Genomic DNA, 8505 nt, shown 5'->3' with positions numbered 1-8505 from the left:
TAAGTAAACACCGCCACACTCAGGCATGTTCTATTCCCAGTCTCCAATATAATCGCATAGTTTACATCTCCGTGTAAAAAGGCGTCCCATGGTCCACGTCGTCAACGAGCTCAATGTATTCCAAACACTTGTGGTAAGAAGATGATCCCAATAATTGAGGTATCCTAGTAAAACGATGCATCCCTCTGGTATAATCTATGGCGAACTCAAATATATTTTACTTATAAAGTTAAAGACGAAATTAATTTCAAACCACTGGTCTCAAATATATTAGCATAACTAGGCTACACAGAACCCATTGTAAAATGAGAGGCTGTTCCTCATTTTAAAAAGTGCTCAAATCCAACATGCCTTGCTCTCTGAAATATGCGTTCGTATCGGCGTATTCCACCGGATTGAGTTATCTCACCATAGCGGCACTATCGTATCTGCACTAACAAAACCTACACTGAAATCGCTATTTGTTTTGAATCAAGCTGCAATGGCCTATTTAATGGGATGATTTTCCTTTGTGCCCAATCAAAAATACTGTAGCATATCATGGGCGGTAAAACATATATATTTTTTTTTACCTCCGGCTACACTGTCTCTCGCTCTTCAGATCTGTTAAATCCCCATTATATATTAGTCAGTCACACACATTGTCCCTACTTTACTGCCTACCCTTTCGATAGCTTTCTACTGCATCAATGGATTCCCACGAGAGATATATAGTAACGTTGTGCTAGGAGCTGGTCTTCTTCGGTGGTGTTTATTGGCTGTTGGTATCCAATGTTATGGTGCATTACCGCCACCTACTGTACTGGAGTGTGGGCCAGAGACGGAGAAACTAAATCCTACCTGCCAGCCCCGTTGCTCTTAAATAATAATATTTGAGACTATATCTAATGACGTTCTAGTCAATATACTCTTTAAAATATTTGTCTGTATCCCCTTCTCCCTCATACTAGAGCTCAGCCTCTCTCTTTCCCTCTGATACTGCCCACACTGTAGCGATACATGATCCACGATCAATAATCACACTTTCCTGTTGGATGCTTTCCTATCACATAAGGTCTACACTGCACATGAATCAGAGCAAATAACTACTCTGTCTGGCTTGACTTCCTCCACCCACTGCAAGGCCAACAGTATGGCAATCAGCTCCGTCGTATATACAGCCAGATGATCTGTAATACATTTCCTGACTTTCACCCCACATTCCTGCACTACAAATGCTGACCCAGTATGTCATGTCCATGGATCTTTTGAACCATCTGTGTAAATGGCCACAACATCCTGATGCACAGTATCCAGATGTCTATTAAACAAATCAGATGGATCAACACCCTCCCTATCTTTCTGTAATCTCTCCAACGCTTCTAGATCAACTACTGGAGGCGAGAGTAGCCATGCTGGATTTACGGGAATAGCTACCGTTCGACTTAACTCCCTTCCATACAGTCCCATCTCCTTTGCCTGGGTACTACCCACCCACCCACAAAAGCTTGTGTTCTTTCTTCGCTCATGTTCCCAGCATGCTTGTAAAATCCCTTTTGAAGGATGAGACACCCCATGTCCCTGTGGGTTGACACAATAATTCATTGCCAGCTGCTGTCTCCTAATCTGCAATGGCATATCCCCCCCATCTCCACCTGTATTGCAGCCACTGGGGACGTCTGAAACGCCCTACTACATATTCTGAGTCCTTGCCTCTGTATGACATCTAGACTTTCCAATAAGGTCCAAGCTGCCGAATCATACGCTTTACTGCTATAGTCTATTATAGATCAGATTAATACAACATACATGGTCCTCGATGAGGAACGGCCAGCCCCCCACTCCTTCCCCGTCAGCCCGGATCAATGCAACATACATGGTCCTCAATGAGGAATGCCCAGCTCCCCACTCCTTCCCCGTCAGACAGCGCTTCACATTTAGCACCTTCTTACACTTTCCCACCACTCTCTCAATGTGCTCTGCCCAGGTCAGTCTAGTGTCAAAGTACACCCCAAGGAACCTGAAGGCACCCACCCTCTCCAAGTTTCTCCCATATAACCGCAAGCATACCTCATCTCCCACCTACCTCCTGGAAAAGAACACTGAGTTTTCTCTACAGAGAACCTGAATACCCACATTAATGCTCACCGCTCTACCTCGTCAATTGCTTCCTGTACCATCCTGACTATGTATGGCACATTTCTTCCCCTCTCCCATAAGGGCCCATCATCAGCAAATAATAGCCAGCTGTACCTGAGAGTAAACATCACTGATCATGATTGAGAACAACAGAGGACTAATCACGCTCCCCTGTGGTGTATCGTTATCCACCAGGTAGCTGCCTGATAGAGACTTCCCCACCCTCACCTGGATAGACCTTCCAAACAGGAAATCCTTTATCCAGTTGTACATTCTTCCTCCCATTTGTACATTCTTCCTTCCTTCCATATTATCAAGCTTGATTAACAACCCCTCCTTCCACATCATATCATGCGCCTTCTCCACATCAAGAAAGACAGCTACGACAGTCTCCTTGTTCACCTGAGCCTTCCTGACCTCTGCTTCTAAGCAGAGCACTGGGTCCATAGTTCCCCTACCCTTCCTGAACCCACTCTGATGTGGCTATACTATCCTCCTGCTCTCCAGGAAGTAAGTTAGACTCTCTGTAATCATACGTTCCATAATCTTACATACATGTGATAAAGCTATTGGCCGTTAGCTTGTTGGCCTTGTTGGGTCCTTCCCTGGCTTCCCGGGTTGGTACCACTACTGCCTCCTTCCAACTGCCTGGTAGTTTCTCCTCCTCCCACACTCTGTTGTACAACACTAATACCTTATCCAGTGCCTCATCACTAAGATGGGCCAACATAACATAGCACACCTCATCTTTCCCAGGTGAAGTTAACCCAGCCTTACCTATTGCCCTTTCACCTCTGCCATGGTAAATGGTGCATTCAACGCATTATTTATATCCTCCCTCCCATTCAGCACTCCAGAATGCTCCTCTCTCGTTCTCTCTCTCTTCCTCTGCCCTTCCTCTGACAAATTTGCCAAGCTATGTACTTGGACAAACGCTTTGGCCATTATCTCTGCCTTCTCATCTGTTACTGCCACATCCTTCCCACTCGTCAACACTGGATAATCCCACTCCCTTCTGACCCCACTCATCCTCTTAATCATCCCCCACACTTCTCCCACTGGTGTCACCCTTCCAGTGGTGTTACAGAACTGAGGCCAACATGACCTCTTTGCCTGACGGATATTTCTCCTCACCAGGGCCTGGGCCTGCTTATACTGAATTAGATGTTGGAAGTTATGTGTTCTTTTCAGTACTCTAAATGCCCTGTTCCTACTCCTCACCATTTCCCCACACTCCTCCGTCCACCATGGGACTACTTAGCTCCTCCTCCATGAACTCTTAGGTTCACCTAGGGGTCATGAAAAGGGTTGTACCAAAATGTTTGATGTATTAGAATAATTGATTATGCTTATGTTTTATAATAGAAGGGGAGGGGTTAGACATGTGTGACTGAGACAGAACTCTGCAGGGGAGTGTGGGAGATAAGAGACTAGTCAGACATTCTACAATAAATCAACTTAGGGGAGGGGATATTTATTGCCTAGCTTTTAGATAACACTGAAACTCTATGTTTGTACAGCAATGGATGCAGGGTTTTGCTCTCAGGAGTAAAAAGGTAATGACGTAGTCAGTGACCTCACTAAGGTGGGACTTCGGTTTAATAAAACAACTTGAGACCTTTTGTTTGATCCAGAACTTACTAGGAAACATGCGTGCCATGTTCCTGTTTGTCAACTTCTGTCTGCAATTGCATTAATAAAGGTTTTTGAAGGATTTCATTAAATATATTGTCATAATGCTAATTTCACCAATGAGCCAATGATGATTGACAAGGACGAAAGAAACAAACCCTGACAGTATAGCCTCAGTAGCTGCCCCCACTAACGCTGTTCTCACCCAGTTATTCATACTATCCACATCCCCTCTCATATCCACCCGAGCCATCACCTGCTCACTCAGCTTCTGAAACGGATCCCACTTTGCCCTTCCATAAACACACCTTCCTACTCCATCCACTGACACCTCCTCCTTCCTCCGGCCTACTGTGCATACTATGGGGTAATGATCACTCCTCCCATACCTCCCACTCACAGATTCCTGCCATCGCACTAGATACCAGAGTGAGGTCCAAGACAGACTCTTTCCCTGTGGCTACATCAATCCTGGTCCCTCGGCCATCATTCAGGCACACCAGATCTTTCATTTGTAGTTCACTACCACTATCACCCCTCCTCTCAACCACACCTCCACTACCACATCTCCACCACCACATAATCCTGTTCAACACCTTTGCCTAGCATCATGTAGGGAAGTCCTTGCTTTAGGAAGGTGGCACATCCCCCCCTACATCTCTGTCCCTGCGAACCACTACATATCCCTCCCTATATGATCAACTCCACAGTTGGTTTGAGCCATGTTTCCTGTGCTCAAATCACATCAGGCTAAGCTGGCATATCTACAATGAACTGCTTGAACTCCTGCCCATTAGCCAACAGGCTTCGAACATTCCACTGTAGTATTACCATCATAACTAAGATCCAGTAATACATGACTCCACCCTCGACTGATTGAGGTCATCTCGAACCTCTTCCCATGTCAACCCTGTCTAACTCAGATGTCTCCCAGCAGCTTTCACTATTAGCAGAATCCTCTCTGTTTTAGACTCTACTTCAGCTGTGCTATTGATAGCCCTAGCTATGAACGTCAACAGCTTTCTCTTACCTATGCATACCATATCGCCGCCCACCTGCCCCGTAATCACCCTCTCTCCCTTGAACCTGTATCTCTCTGGACCTGGACCACCCTCACAGCCTCAGCATGACACTCTTCTCTCCACTCTCACTTGTTGCACCTCCACTGCCTGCTTCATAGCCTCACCCCCACTATACTACTTTTTGACACCTGCAAGCATGGCGCTTGCAACGTCAGGGTTGTGGGTTTGATTCCCGCAGGGAATCAGTAGGAAAAATGTCTGCACTCACTACTGTATGTCGCTCTGGACAAGAGCGTCTGTCAAAAGTAAATGATGAGGCTCAAGTAGGCTGTCTAGCAAATTAAAACCGAGTGTGAGTGAATGTGTGGCATGTGAGAGGGAAGTGGGGGACGTGTAGCCCATGCAACCTAGCTAGTAACTTTGGGACTTGTGTGTGATGGTAAGAGATTGGTTACAGAAATGCATGAAATGGCCATCAATAATGTTAGCACATAACATTATAGCAAACATGAACCATTTACAATACTAGCTTGTGTGTGTTCACACAGGCATTTCAATGAGTACAGGTTATTGAAAATGTATTGTCTCAGAGATTATGACGATGACTGAATGTTAAATAATTCTATATTGTTATTTGTCTTATTTTCAGATTTAAAACATTAGTGCTCATTGGCAAGATCCCCGTTTCCATGAACCTCTGTCAGCTCGAAAAGGGGAAAACAAAAAGAAAGGAAACAGAGGACATCATATTTTCTTGATAGACAGCAAATCTGCAGAGGAACATTCAAGTTCCTACAGGTAAGTTTTCTTTAGAGTAATACAACTTGTTGTTTTCTGTTATTATTGGGGATGCCACACTATTAAACAGTTTGAGGTATTTTTTTATTCTTTATTTAACTAGGCAAGTCAGTTAAGAACAAATTCTTATTTACAATGACAGCCTACCGGGGAACAGTGGGTTAACTGCCTTGTTCAGGGGCAGAACAACATATTTGTACCTCGTCAGCTCTGGGATTCGATCTAGCAACTTTTCGGTTACTGGCTTAACACTCTAACCACTAGGCTACCTGCCGCCCCCAAGTATTTAACCACTACAGGGATCGGTATCCCCCAGTGGGACAGTTGAGCTAACGTAGGCTAATATGATTAGCATGAGGTTTTAAGTAACAAAAACATTTCCCAGGACATAGACATATTTGATACGGGCAGAAAGCTTACATTTATGCTAATCTAACTGCACTGTCCAATTTACATTCACTTTTACAGTGAAAGAATACCATGCTATTGTTTGAGGAGAGTGCACAGTTATGATATGCAATGGCTCATCATTTTGCGCATACAGAGTGGCCAAAATTTTAATTGCGCCTGGGCTGCAATAACACATTATGGCCTTTATCTTGCATTCCAAAGATGTTGGTACAAAAAAAACAAATGCATGTTTTTTTCTTTGTATTATCTTTTACCAGATCTAATGTGTTATTCTCCTACATTAATGTCACATTTCCACAAACTTCAAAGTGTTTCCTTTCAAATGGTATCAAGAATATGCATATCCTTGCTTCAGGTCCTGAGCTACAGGCAGTTAGATTTGGGTACGTCATTTTAGGCCAAAATTGAAAAAAAGGGTTGGATCCATAAGAGGTTGTATCATGAATAGAAATACAAGAGCTGGGAATACATTGTGCCTTTCAGCACATATTAAGGGCTTTTTAAATCATGTATTTTCTTGTTTCAGAATTTCTACAGATAAACTGACTGCAGTGATAAAGTTCTACAAGGAACATGGTGTGGCTCCAAGGAAGAAAAGGTGTGGTGGTCGTTTAGCTAGCAAACTAGTGAATCATCCACTATGTCAACAACTTCGCCTATGTCCACACAATGCCGCTGCTTGGACGGATCCCTGTATTTTAAAGGGCAGACATCCGGATGCTACCGGCATTTGAGACCAAGTCCTCCGTGTGGTGCAAGAACAACACGTTGATGCGTGATCATGGTGAGTGTTTTCCTAAATCGGGATACTCAGCTCAAGCCAGTGGACCAGCGGCAAAGACTCTAACCAAACCCCACACGAATTGGATCCTAAGAGACTCTGTCCTTACTGGTGATGAGTGTGGGGTCATATTTTCTTTCATGTTTCTCATTGGAGTATCTCCTTAGATAAGACCAGAACTTACTCTGACACCCTCAATCCCCTTCCCTGATTTAGCTATTTCCGGATGTATTTTACTCTGTGCCTATACACTTTCTCTGTGAATTGTAAGAGATGTTATTTAATGTGGTAATTTATTCATTATTTATCCTCCCATGCCTTATTTTCAAATGTAATCTGACACGGAAAAAATAAAGGCCACAACCATGGTATGTGAGAGGACTACATGGGATGTGTATTCAGTGGTGTAAAGTAAAAATACTTTAAAGTACTACTTAAGTATTTTTTTTAGGGTATCTATATTTGACTTGACAATTTTTACTTCACTACATTCCTAATGAAAATAATGTGCTTTTAACTCCATACATTTTCCCTGACACCCAAAAGTACTAGTTACATTTTGAATGCTTAGCAGGACAGGAAGATGGTCCAATTCATGCACTTATCAAGAGAACATCCCTGGTCATCCTTACTGCCTCTGATCTGGCAGATTCACTAAAAACAAAGGCTTTGCTTGTAAAGGATGTTTGAGTGTTAAAGTGTGCCCCTGGCTACCCGTAAATTTAAAAAACAAGAAAATTGTGCTGTCTGGTTTGCTTAATATAAGGAATTTTAAATTATTTATACTTTTACTTTTGATACTTAAGTATATTTTAGAGATTACATTTACTTTTGATACTTAAGTACATTTAAAACCAAATAATTGTAGACTTTCACTTTTAAGGTATCTTTATTTTTACTCAAGTATGACAATTGGGTACTTTTTCCACCACTGTGTGTATGTGCACATGTATGCATGTACATATATGCCAAAAACAAGTGCACACCACATGTAGTCCTTGCACATAATCATGGCTTGAACATGTGCAGTGTGAGAGTGTTTCTGTCATATGTACAATGAGTGCACAAAACTTTAAGAACACCTTCCTAATATTGATTTACATTGCATTCAACCTGTGAATGGCACACGCACGATCCATTCCTCAATTGTCTCAAGGCTTAAAAATCCTTCTTTAACCTGTCTTTCCCTTCATCTACACTGATTGAAGTGGATGTATTAACAAGTGACATCAATAAGGGATCATAGCTTCCACCTGGATTCACCTAGTCAGTCTATACCATGGAAAGAGCTGTTCTTAATGTTTTACACACTCAGTGTATATTTCCACACTATGAGGTTGGAATACTGTGAAATTGTGAAAATTATGATAATGCCCTTTTAGTGTAAAAGCTGTTTGAAAAGACAGCCTGAAATTTCGACCTGTTATGGTGGGATGGAGTTAGTTAATGGACCAATAAGAGAGTTTGAAACCTCTCTTCCAATAACAGCACATTTTCAGTTTCCCACTCCGCACCCAGACCAATTCCAGAAAGTCCTAGGAAAATAGTTGCTTGAGAAAGTGCTCTTTGCTAAGAAGCTAGTTCTTTTTGACAATTTTAATTGATCACAATTGGACCTTTAATGCATGTATGTGGATGTGACTGTATGTGTACAGGTTTGCTACAAAATAGACTAACTTTCTTTTGAATTGTAGCTGCACATTGTGCAACAAACAGGACATTAAACTGTAGGTGAATATACTC

Source organism: Oncorhynchus clarkii, chromosome 16 (assembly GCF_045791955.1).
Source record: "Oncorhynchus clarkii lewisi isolate Uvic-CL-2024 chromosome 16, UVic_Ocla_1.0, whole genome shotgun sequence".
Classification (NCBI taxonomy): Eukaryota; Metazoa; Chordata; class Actinopteri; order Salmoniformes; family Salmonidae; genus Oncorhynchus; species Oncorhynchus clarkii.
Note: the sequence above shows the minus strand (reverse complement) of the source record.